Raw genomic sequence first — 13,104 nt, forward strand, 5'->3', positions numbered from 1 at the left:
CGATAACACTTACAATAGAAGCACAGCCTGTATTTGAATGCATGGTTAAACTCTTACAAACGGGATGACTAAAATGCATTCGCAAGTTAAATTGAATTGATATTTTTAACTTTGTTCATTTTTATTTTTGTACATTTTCATATAGTAACTGGTTACAAAATACGTCAATATAAAAACGGAAGAAAAATATATCTATAGTGCTAGTCAATTAATGCAGTTGGTGTGCAATTAATGCAGTATGATAGCAATATTTCTGTAGCAGATTTTTTACAATGTTTATTTTATTTTTTATTGTTATTATTATATTTCTCTCTCTCTCTCTCTCTCTCTCTCTCTCTCTCTCTCTCTCTCTCTCCCTCTCCCTCTCCCTCTCTAACATTTATTTATCTAGTAGGCACACATATATTTAATAGAAATCAGAGCCTCGCAAAGGATTCGACCCACTTTATTACATTCCAATATGTGATTTCTAAAAATAAATATTTCCGATAAGATTCTAAAATTAGACAGATGCCATGTAAATCCATTCATAATGTTTATATTGCATGATTTGCTCTGATTTGGGGGATTTTAGTGGCCTTAAATGATTTGAACATATTAATTTACATTTTTAAATTGACATACGTTTTTGTATCAGTATTAATTATTACATCTTAAAAGTTTGCCAATGTTTTAACAACACCTAATTACTTAAAAAGGGCCTTTACCCATAAAAATAACTAAAAACAACGTTTCAATGACGGAACATACTGCCTGTTCTATAATTAGGATGTGCGAGAAATATTTTTTTATAAATTGAGTGTAGTAACTCTGATCTCGAACAAATAGATTAGAGGGAATTAAACTGTGTTATGAATATCGTACATTCTTACTCAATCTTTTTATTTTTAGAGACTACCTGCAATGAATTCACTCTACAAAGAACATTTCGACAATCAAACAAAGTGAATGCAGACATAGAGATTTTTAATGTTTAAGTTTGATTTCTATATTGATCTCATTATAAGTAATAAAACACTATAAATGCAAATTCTGTCATTTACTGGAAGTTTTTGGTGTCTGACGTAAAAATATTCATTAACAGAACGGTCAAGTAATAATCAATTATAACGGTCATGACCGCTGTAAAATGATATGTCATCTTACTTTCTTTATCAGGGCCACGACTTAACCAATGGACCATGAACCAAGTTCTTGATATCTAATCGTGTACTCTACTACAAATAACTTAAAATTACAAAATAAATTGGCAAAAATCCCTATTCTTATTTACAATTTAAGTATTGCATTTAATGTATATATATATATATATATATATATATATATATATATATATATATATATATATATATATATATATATACATTAAATTGTATAAATGGCAATAGCCTTATTTAATTTCAATAAACATTGAATCACAAAAAGTACTTGCTCCGCCGGGGGTCGAACCCGGATCTCTCACTTTCCGGGTGAATGTGCTACCATTACACATTAATTAATAATATATATAATTAAATGTAGTATATATGTTATATAGTATGAGTACAACACACCTTGTCATGACTTCGCTGAGGTCGCATGCTATAGCTAATTTAAGTAAGCTATAGCTAATTTAAGTAAAGCTATAGCTAATTTAATACCTGAGAAATCCTGCGGACATATAAAGAAACAGAAAATCGTACAATAAATGTTTACATCTTTTCGGCCTACTAAGTCACAGGCTGAAGAATTCTGGATAAGTGAAAGAATGCCAACCAAATTCCATTGTTAAACACCCACCATCATATAACACAGTGTTACCAATACTTTATACATGAAAGTCTACATATTTAGTTCAGTTCGTTTGTGACATATTGGGCATAGAGAAAGACATAAATGTAAGGTTTTCCAAACTCTCGAGCTTTCGCTAATATTAGGCAATTATATTTTTATATATACCGTACCTAACTATTACTTTCTTTAATTTGCATGAGTTAAGATAAAAATAATTTTGTAATGTAGTTTGCTAACTTGATTATTAAAAGTTAGCAAACAAATCTAAACAAATTAAAACAGCATTTTACACTCTGTAAAAAGTGGATTGCATATGAACTTTCATTACCTAATTAAAAAAACAGTTATAACTGCCAGTTTGGTGCATTCAGTATTAACATTGAAAAATTATTTCATTTCATTATAATATTTAAACCAATGTATTATATGTTTATCTATGAAACGTCTTTGAGTCTGGGGAAAATATAAGAGGAGTCTAATAAATCTTCTTCGCTTTAGTTAAAAGGATTGTTTTATAACATATTATGAGTAACAATGAGAAAAAAAAATTTATTGCTTTAGAAATCTTTTTTGGCATCGTGAAAATCTAGCTGTTACCCATAGCTTCCATTTTTCCTGGCATAATTTTCATGCTCGTTAATAATACTTACTGGTAAATTAGACATAGGACATAGTTCGCTACAAATAAATCATTCACTGAGAAGTATCACTCCAATACAAATGTCTTAATAAAACCACATATTTGTAATAGAACCATATCCTAAGGTATAATTTAATTTTAAGAAATAATGCTATCGAAATCGTTCTATTTAGACGTCCAATCCCTGCTCCTCCAGTTTAGAGCCCTTCAAGGCGCTATATGAAAAGCCTTATTTTAATTGTTCGGTTGTACTCCAACAACCTAAATGAAAGTGATGGCGATTGAGAAGATTACTTTTCTCTGCATTGAGAATCTCCGTTGGGATTGATTCCCACACGCTTAAAAGGGCACGGAGATTCTAGGATCTACAATAAAGGCGTTATAACGATGAATTTAGGAATATCGTAAATTGTCTGTTATGCTTAATGAAAAAAATTACCAAAAACCCAAAAACACAATAAAGTTTCTTAGCCTTTTATGTAGGTTTCATTGTTAAGAACGTACTTATCATGGCGTTTCGCAAAACTTTTCACAGTTATTTTCATTACAGATGCAGTAATGACAGAAAGGATTCACGGCAAGAATCACTAAAACAGGAATTCATCGAAACTGTGCGCTGAATTATCTAAGGATGCCCCAGTAGTTTCTTCTTGAGGTTTTAAGCTATAATGGCAGTTAGGATCGTTCTTAGTTTTTGCTTAACTCTTGATAGACTAAATTTTAAGAGTGCCACACTCAGGTGTAAACACTGCATGCTACTGCCTCCATATGGCTACACTACGATTTTACGGGTAGTAAGCATATTGAAGATGTGAACATTTCATGAAGAAGCAACTCTAGAAACCACATTACAGCATTGCCACTACAACTTTAAAAGTTTAAATAATTTTAAAATTGCTATCGGGGTGTATCGGTTTCGGTTGGAATATAGTTTTTTTATTATTCGAATAAAATCTTTGTCCGAAGGTGCCATTTTTTCTCAAGACAGGAGAAATTAAACAAACATATTCGTTATTCCACGAGGAGTGGTAGGAATTTAAAGCAGAATGTGGGATATATTATAAATAGGCCAAAGAAAAACTGTTGAAGATAGGAAATGTAAACATTTTACAATATATATATATATATATATATATATATATATATTTATTTATTTATTTATAACGATGTAATTTTCTTATGAAAAATTATTAAAACACTTAGTCTTCTTAAATTATTTGTAATAATAAAATATAATCTCCTTAAAATGTTACCCCCTACTTTAAATTATATTAAATAAAAATACTAATATAAAGTTAAATCTTCACATTTTTAACTACAGTTATTTTTATTTAGGCCTAATTACAAAAGACAAATTTTCCTAATTTCAGTTGCCTGTAATTCCTCGTAGAGTGATCAAAAACATTTTTATACCTTTCATTTAAGTAATTTTAAAGGTACCTATATGAATTAAAATATCAATGGACTAAAAGTACAACACGATTTCCTAGCAAAAAAATAGATTGCATCTCCTTAATGTTAATCAAATCCTTAATAAGCAGTAATCAAATCTGGGTGTTTGACCTTCACATAAAAAATACAATTTTTGTTAAATATATTGTTTGATATTAGCTATTTAAATGCGAACGTAACAGCTTTCATCACCCATATGAGCTGTTTCCAAGAGTATAGTGCAAGTTATATTTTTGTCAGTAAGAATCTCTCAGTTTAGATATCTTATGATATTTATATCTAGAGTATAAAGCTCTGGTAAGATTTTCTTGTTTATCAAACAAATCTTTCATTAAAACTCGTCTTTACAATTAGAAAAAATGAAACATAACACATATGCTCGCATGTATAGGTTTAAAATCATGGCAGGTTTGTGAGTACGTGCATATATAAACGTACATATTCAGTGAGCTGATAAACCCATTTCTTGAAGACGATAAAAAGAACAATAACTAAAATATAAGCTTTGACGAGGAAAATATGACAAATAGTTGTTTTCCTTAAAATACTTAGATTGATACAAAATACTGCCAGGTGACAGACGCTATTACTATAATTGACGGCCGAAACGTGGTTATTCACAACAAGGCAGTGTAGTTCCCCGGGGCTCGTCTTGTTACGTAAGTTTTGATATGAGAGTGTATCGTGGAGTCCGCCGCCCAGTTGTAGCCAGCAGTCAGCAGTCACAGTCAGTCAGTACCGGCGGGAGTGTGCAGCGCAGCGCAGTCCACTCACTATTCAGGGAGCGATGTCTAAGGAAGATGTATTTTCTGTTTTGAAAAATGACAATACTGTCATCATTATCTGTAAGTAATTTTTATTTAAAAATTATTATAGCTTTTATTAATACACTAAAATGGTACAGTTACTTATTGAAATATTGTAATTTATTAATTGATTCTTTTTATGCAAACATAAAGCGTTTCTTTATATTATTTAAATACTGGATTACGTTCTAAAGACCAAATCATTAAAAATACATGTATGATATTTTATCATGTATGCTTATATACAACATACTGTAATTTAGGATCCCTATTTCTGGTATATTTTACTTGTTTAAGTTAGAGCTATATTGGTTTATCAACTATTCAAGTCAAATATTCCTGAAATAAATAAAATGTTTGTACTATTTAATTCTAATAATAATAATAATAATAATAATAAATTTATTTCTCAAAACAACAAATATGTTACAAATCATGCTGAACATTGTACACTGGCACAATACAATACATAACATACATAACAATAAAATTAAAACAATGCCAAGCAGATCCTATAAAATTAATATATTTCAAGTACAATGCATAATATAATATAATTATGAGAAATAGACTCCTCCAAGGCACAGCCTGATTGGAGGTCTTACTGAATTTATTTTACAAATGGCTGATCTAATTTTCAAATTACATATAGAATGAAAAATAATTTCTCCAAAACCAACAAAGTCTACTCATAAAAAAATACACTTTCAATTAATAATTTCTCTCGTACTTTTTCTGCTAGCTTTTAAAAGTTAATTCTATATTATTTTATGTACAGTTTGGAGCTAATGTACTGGGCAAAATAGACAAAAGTTTAATTGGTTTGTAATTTAGGTGTAAATTGATACCAAAATCTTCAGATAATAGCTACCTTAATGGTCCATGTGCTATAATAGCATTAAATACGTTTTGGAACTTCCAGTACAATATTTATTACGGCGATGAACTTTGTTTAGCTTTCGTTTAGATTTGTTTTGATAAAAACTATGGCTTTCAAAATATATATTATTGCAAACGACAACAATGTATCTAACAACAATCAGTTTTGTTTACTAGCAGTATGAACTGAAACAAATAGGGAAAGGGATATAATGAGGAAAGAAAATGAACCCTATATTCATTCAGTGCTAAACGTGGTATCTAAACGTTTCTAAAGTAATTAGAACATCAGTGAAGATGAATAACTAGTACCGAAGGGCAGTGAAATAGTGAAAATCGATCCTTTGTAAATATTTGTATCCTGAGTAAATTAAGCACCTGGTACCTTAAGTAGGCGTACATCAGGTACATATTATTTAATTATCATGGTTAAGAGGACTGGAGTTTCATTAGACCAGTTTATCGTGTTTTGTACGTGTAGGAGGATTTCTGGTTCTAATTAATTATGTATTAATTGATGCGATAGCTGGGTTTGCTTTTTTGCCCTGATCAAGAAAATACAAATAGAGGTCTCGGAAGCTTACTTCGGTTTACTTATAGCCCATTTCATATACCTCCGGTCTAAAATATTTCTAGTAACATAATGGAGTTAGCCTTGTCTCGACGAATAATACAAAATACATACTTAGGACCAGGCCCACTCTTAGACCAGTTTTGACTGACAATTTTACCGGGTCCCTGGCCCTCAGGGCGGGGCCCAGCCGAATATTTTTTTCCGGGGAAATATACTTTTACATTACGATATTGAATGCTTACAACCAAGAAACCTAACTCACTTTAAACGTGTCTACTTACGACCGTTGACGTATTCCGAAATATCCGATCTTCCTCTTCATGTAAGCCTCCCTCGGATTTCATCGAATTAAAAAAAAAATAATTAGCCAAACTGGTTAAGCCGTTCTCTAGATTGGCGCTTAGAAACACATTTAGCGTCTCATTTTTGTTTATAATATTTACATTTGTTTATACACAAATACATTAGGTTCATTTTATGCAATTACAGCAACGTAAAACTAAAAAGTTCCATCTAGAAGGAGATTAGGAAAGGCAGATAAATTTAATTTATTCAGAAAAATAATAATATATTACTTTGTAATTTTTGCAAATAAAACTCTTCACTGACTATGCCTCTAAATGAGTCACTGATAGCATCATACATGTTCTTTACACAAGTTGATACACAGAATTGATGTTTTATCAGTTCAACCACAATTTCCATTAAACAAACCATGAATAATAATAGCCAGTCCGATATTTTTTATCCAACGTGACGTTTGGGTTTCATTATCACTACAACTGCACAAATTACAAGGGAAAAACGTATCTTTTCTTTCTCTCTTTCTCTGAACCATGAATTGTCAACTTTCAATCCCATTCAGACGGAACATTTCTAGACTCTTTCTGATTGAGATAAATGAATCGTTTTCTTTAAAATCTTAAGTCAATTTGGTGATTACTATTGTGTTAAATCAACTCTTTGTTTAAAATGTACTGACGAAAAATGATTTGAAATGATAAAATATCTTCGGACATTTGCCAATGTAATAATAAAATAATTGAGCACTACGTTTTGAGGAATCGAATCTATTCACTTCTTCAGTTCTCAAAAAAATCAAACGGTACAGTGTTAAGCATACAAAAAAAAAAAAAAAAAAAAAATTAAAACCTAAACAATAAATATATGCCAAATAACAATAAGGCCGTAGGCCAAAAGATATATATTTTTAATGCTTACTCTCACGCCTTTCAGTTGTTTGACACATGAAGAAGAGAGAGTAGATTCCAAACCTTGAAACGTAGTTTTGTATTTTTTTCAAAGAAAATTTAGTTTGCGAAAGTATTATTCACAGGCTGTTCAAATAGATTACTGTTTAGATGTACTTCATTAGACCTCATCTTAAATATTCCATATCTTGACGATTAGAGAGGTACCTTAACGATAGAAGTAAAGTCATTTATGTTGTTTAAGATATAACATAACATTCTTTAATAAGACTGCCTAAAATGATTTGAGCTAGATAATTATACAAGATATACATACGTACAACGTTACTATGATCCTTTAAAACACCGAGTCTTTTACCCTAAGATTTATGTCGTTTTATAAGTTATTACATGGCAATAACAGTAATAATGTTGGTTTACTTTATTGGCATTATATACTTGTTTTTTAAACATAAACTCCTACACTAGTAAGCCAAAGTTAACAAACTGATCACATATCTGCGTGTACGTGTGAATATTCTTACTGCCCCGTACACAGCATGATATGCTATACGAATGTTGAGTTCAACTCCATTGAATTTGTGTTCAATTGTCCATCTGATGAGACAATGAGCCACGTCTCCATCTAGATTACATTTTTTGTAGTCCAGATGTCTCTCGTGTCAAAACGATGCAACGGATTCGTTATGAGCTTCTTCATCGCCAATTTTTTTAGGATCTCTCCAGACGAACGTTGATTACAGATTCCAGGAGTCAAGACTGTGACGTCAGATTTCAGACGCTGCACTGAGGAGAAGGTGAATTGGAGCTCTACTCAACACTCTATTGAATCAATCCTTCCCACCATATCTACGTTAATATTCTATAGCTATACAATAAACAACCATTAAAATTACGCGATCCAAAGGAACAAAGTAGTTTAATCTGAAATATACACTTAGTTTTTGAAATGGTGATTGTTAAAAGTCTGATCTAAGTTATTAGTCATCGCTGAGGAAACAAAAAGTAAGTTTAAAAAATTAGGGTAATTTAAAATTGACTTTAAAATTCTTAAGGTCAACAAAACAATGTTTCTTTTCATGGTTTTCGACTTATCGTAAGGTTTTAAGGTAATAACCGTAAAACGTTTCGTGAAATATACGATAATAATAATAATAATATTAATAATAATAATTCTTTATTGCAGTAAAACAATTAACAAAATTGCATTGCAAGCGTCATTTCAACATTTTGATTTAAAAATCTATAAACTAAAACCTATCTTATCATAGGAACAGTTAATTCCACATACTCATGTGTGAACCTAACAATATATTGTATTTTGCATTTTTTGGATATCAGAAAAGGATAAATAGAATAATAATAATAAAATATTAATTTTCATCCCAGCGGCCCATCGTAAACTCATCAACGGAGTAAAATGCCTTTGACAACAAAAAGTGTCTTAATCGAGATTTGAATTGTTTGGGTTCATTAATTCGTTTGAGATCTCCAGGGAGCGTATTGATTAACTTGACACCCATTTGAGATGGCAAGTGTTCGAACATAGCCGTTCTATGCTGTTCAGTTCTGAAATTGTTCCTGCCTCTGGTCTCGTACTGATGGACGTCCCTGCCCTGAACCAGTTCACATTTGAATCGGCAGTACAGGGCAACGTCGAGAATATAGAGGCTGGGTAAGGTTAGAAATCCAAGCTCCCTGAAGGCAATTTTACACGACTCTCTGGGTTTTAATTTCGAAATCATTCGAACAGCTTTCTTTTGTGTCCTAAATACTCTGTTAAATTTGTATTTAGAACAGCTGCCCCATAGTCTCAAACAGTAGGTCAAATGTGGATGTACTATGCCAAAGTAGGCAGTTTTCAGTACATCAAACGAGCAGAATTTTGCTAGATTGCGTAAGACATAAGTGCCTGAGGCAACCTTTGAGCAAACTCTGTCAATGTGATCGCTCCAGGTCAGTCCCCTGTCCAGGTACATCCCCAGAAACTTGGTGGATTCGGCTTCATCTAAGATAGCTTCATCCGCCATCACAATTGGTCTGTATTCGTCTTCTTGTTGACGGAGACAAAATTTTATTACGTTAGTTTTGGCATAGTTAGTTTTTAGATTTATCTTTGAAAAGTGCTCGATGCATGCGTTTAGTTCAATAAAGGCTTTGATCTCAAGATCTTGTTTCGTACTTGATCTGATGCAGAGAGTCGTATCGTCCGCATATTAAATCACCTCTCCATTTTGAATTGATGAATTCAATCTGTTGACGTAAATGAGAAAAAGTATGGGCCCCAAAATTGAACCTTGGGGAACACCGTACTGCATTTTTACTTTGCCTGACAGGGTGTTCGCGATCTGCACACACTGCTCTCAGCCACTGAGGTATGACGAAAGCCATTTATGCGGCTGACCGCGAACACCACATGTTCATAACTGATGCAACAATGTCCCATGATGCACACAGTCAAAGGCCTTTGAAAGGTCGAGAAATATGCTGAGCACTTGTTCTCGCCTCTTCAAGCCATCAACAACACAGTCAATGAGTTTTGTTACAGCATCAATCGTCGATTTGGTGTTCCTGAATCCGTACTGCTCAGGGTTAAGAATTTCAAACTGTTCAAGAAAACCTTCAAGCCTTCTAATGAAAACCTTTTCGAAAATTTTGCTCATGACAGGAAGAATGGATACAGGACGGTAATTACTTGCGATGCAAGGATCATCCTTTTTAAAGATCGGAACCACTCTTGCTGTCTTCAAAGCTGAAGGGAAAACGCCTTGGGCGAAGGACAGATTTATCAATTTAGTAAGTGGTGTCAAAATGTGCTTGAAGCAACGCTTGATCAGCCACACGGACATTCCGTTGATGTCGCTGGACTTCTTCGGCTTGAGGTCTCTCAAGACGACTGCCATCTCCACCTCCCCCACAGGAAACAGAACCATGGAAGAGACCGGTCTCACTACTACATTTTCTACAAGATTGTCACAACTGAAAGACGTGCTTGGTACAGCCACAGTCGAAAAAAAAATTATTAAATTCGCTAGCCACTAGAAGTGGGTCGTCTGTTAATTTACCGTTAATTTTTAGTTTCGGATTTGATTGTTTTGAATTATTTGTTTGTGATGTAACGCTTTTTATTACTTCTCACGCACTTTTTGAAAAATTTTCTGCGTTCTCCAATTTTTGTTCAATATCTCGTGCTTTAGCGGCTTTTATTTCCTTGCGATAATTTTGTTTAAATGTTCTATAAAAATTTTTGAAGTTTTCGTTATTTGATTTTAAATAAATTGAATGGTAAAATTTGAGCCTTTCTCTCAAGTAGAGAATATCCTGAGTAATCCAGGCATTACTCTTCCTATGAGATCGCTCCTTTATCATTCTATATGGGCAAGTAATATTTAGGTAATAATTAAGGCAGTCATTGAACGCAGTGAATGCTTCCTCTACGTTTTCAAAAGCATCCACAAATGACCAAGATTCTCTTTGGAGGAATCTGTTGAGAATTTTAATGTTTTCATTTTTTAAATCTCTTTTACATTTTGCTGAAGAGGGTTCGTATTTAGGATTGAATTGTTTTATTACAGTCTCCTGTGCGAAATGGTCAGAGATGGCCGCGTCGAGAATAGTAACAGAGACGCCCGGAAAGTTTGTGATGACGTTGTCGATGGCCGTACTCGACCTGGCAGTCACTCGAGTTGGTGTGTTCACGGACCAGACTAAGTCAAAAGAAGTGAGAACATCGCGAAACCGCTGGGTTTGAGGGTTGGTGTGGTCTAATACATCAATGTTGAAATCACCAGTAATTATGAATTTCAATGCCTTGGAACGTAACAAATTTAGAAGGGACTCGAATTGTTCAAAAAATGTTGTGAAGCATCCGTTCGGGGATCTATATACGCCAATTATTACAAGTTTTCCAGAAAAATTTAGACTGATTTGTATACCTTCCGCTTCAAACGATAAAATTACAATCATTTGTTTTACAAACATAATTGTAATTTGATTTCCAATAAGCCACGCTTTTTTAGAAACGACTTGTTTGATTGTAATATTTGTATCTCAAGATTATGGAGTACTATATGTTTGAAAGTGTTTATTGACTTGTTAACAATTGGAGTTGTCATACCATCAGTATAGTAGAAATTAATTTTCAGTACTAACAATACAATTTAAGTGTGGAATTTCAGATCTCAGACATACATTGAAACTAACCTTTTACCAAACTTGCCGGAATGAATATACATTTAAATCAATTATGATGAAATAATGGAATTCTTGGTCAATCAGCTTTCGTAACAATTCATTGAAATCGGAAATTTAAAATTTTACAGAATGTTTTTTTCATTTATACTCCAACTGCTCATATATGTGCCAACTGAACATTTATAGTCTGTTTATAACGTACGTAGACTTTGAGACACTTGTTTCCGAAAGATCTAAAATACGCCAACCTTCATCCTGATTGAACTTAGATGAGTTGTTTATGTCCTTCGGAAAAAGGGTATATACACATGTCATTTATAGACGGACGACAGTAAAACTTTTCATCGTTTTAGTCTAGTTGATTTTTAATTACAAGTATTAACAGTTTATGAAAGAACAGTGCTAGGTACATTTACCTTTCATTTGAGAAAACCGACAAAAGTAGTTTCTCACTAATATTAATACATATTAGGTTTTATTTTGTACTTCACTTCGAACTTCGTGGTCTCACCAAAGTAAAGGAATGGTGAGTTTTCTTTCATCCACCATCATTTACATTATATATCCCCTGTAAATGTTCCAGAGGAACTTGATAAAATAAATGAATTGTTAGCTCCAAAACGATAGAGGAATGTAACGTAAAACAATAAATATTAAACGTGTTAATAAATTGAGCAACACAGGCGAGGTAGTAATACAACGTTAGCGAAAAGTTAGGGAGAATGTCCATATATTTATTAAGGCTCCTCTTCCGAGGATGATCAGACTGGGGAAAAGACGTGTTCTCGGGGGTTCGAATCCTTCAGCGAAGTCAGTGTTCTGACCTTCAAGAGGAAAGTCTGTATTCTACTATCTCGAGTTAGTGATGACTTAAGTTGTGCCTTTCCATCACACATGGGCTCATACGTCGGTGGTTGCGTTAGAGCATAGTTTGTGCATGCAGTGGTGAATACATTCACAATATAATGTAAGTGTTATTTATTTTCGTCATTGTTACGTTTCATATTAACATTATCTTCTTAAGTGTGTTTAATATTGTTGTTATTTATTGTTTTTCATTTCCTTTTTTACTCTTAAACTCCACTTATTGTTATGTATTGTCAACGATCTTTTACCACACTATAGTCACTGGTTGTCTTGTCGCTGCATTGTATTATTAGGTTAAGTGCATTTGTTATTGTTCTGTCTTAATTTGTCCTTATGTACAAGTTATATTGTCCTCATTGTATGTACCGTACCTGTTCAACTGTATGTTACCTGCACAATCATAGCTGGCGAACAAGATGCTTAGTTGTTCACTTCTTTGTATTTGAACAGTTTTTGTTGTTGCAAGATTAGCACACTAATACATATGTCACTGATTGTATGTCATTAACATTTAAAAGTTATTACTTATGAATCAGCTGAGAGTAACAGCGTCATTGTTTTATCTTTGTATGTCTCTTTTCTATCACTGCTATCTAGCATTTGCATGTTATATCATGGATATAAATAGTTGTAACCGTAACAGTATTCGTCAAATATATAAATAAAGTTAATATTTTCATTCATCTAGGCTTAGAGAGTAAATGCCTT

This window comes from Homalodisca vitripennis, chromosome 1, assembly GCF_021130785.1.
Source record: "Homalodisca vitripennis isolate AUS2020 chromosome 1, UT_GWSS_2.1, whole genome shotgun sequence".
Lineage (NCBI taxonomy): Eukaryota > Metazoa > Arthropoda > Insecta > Hemiptera > Cicadellidae > Homalodisca > Homalodisca vitripennis.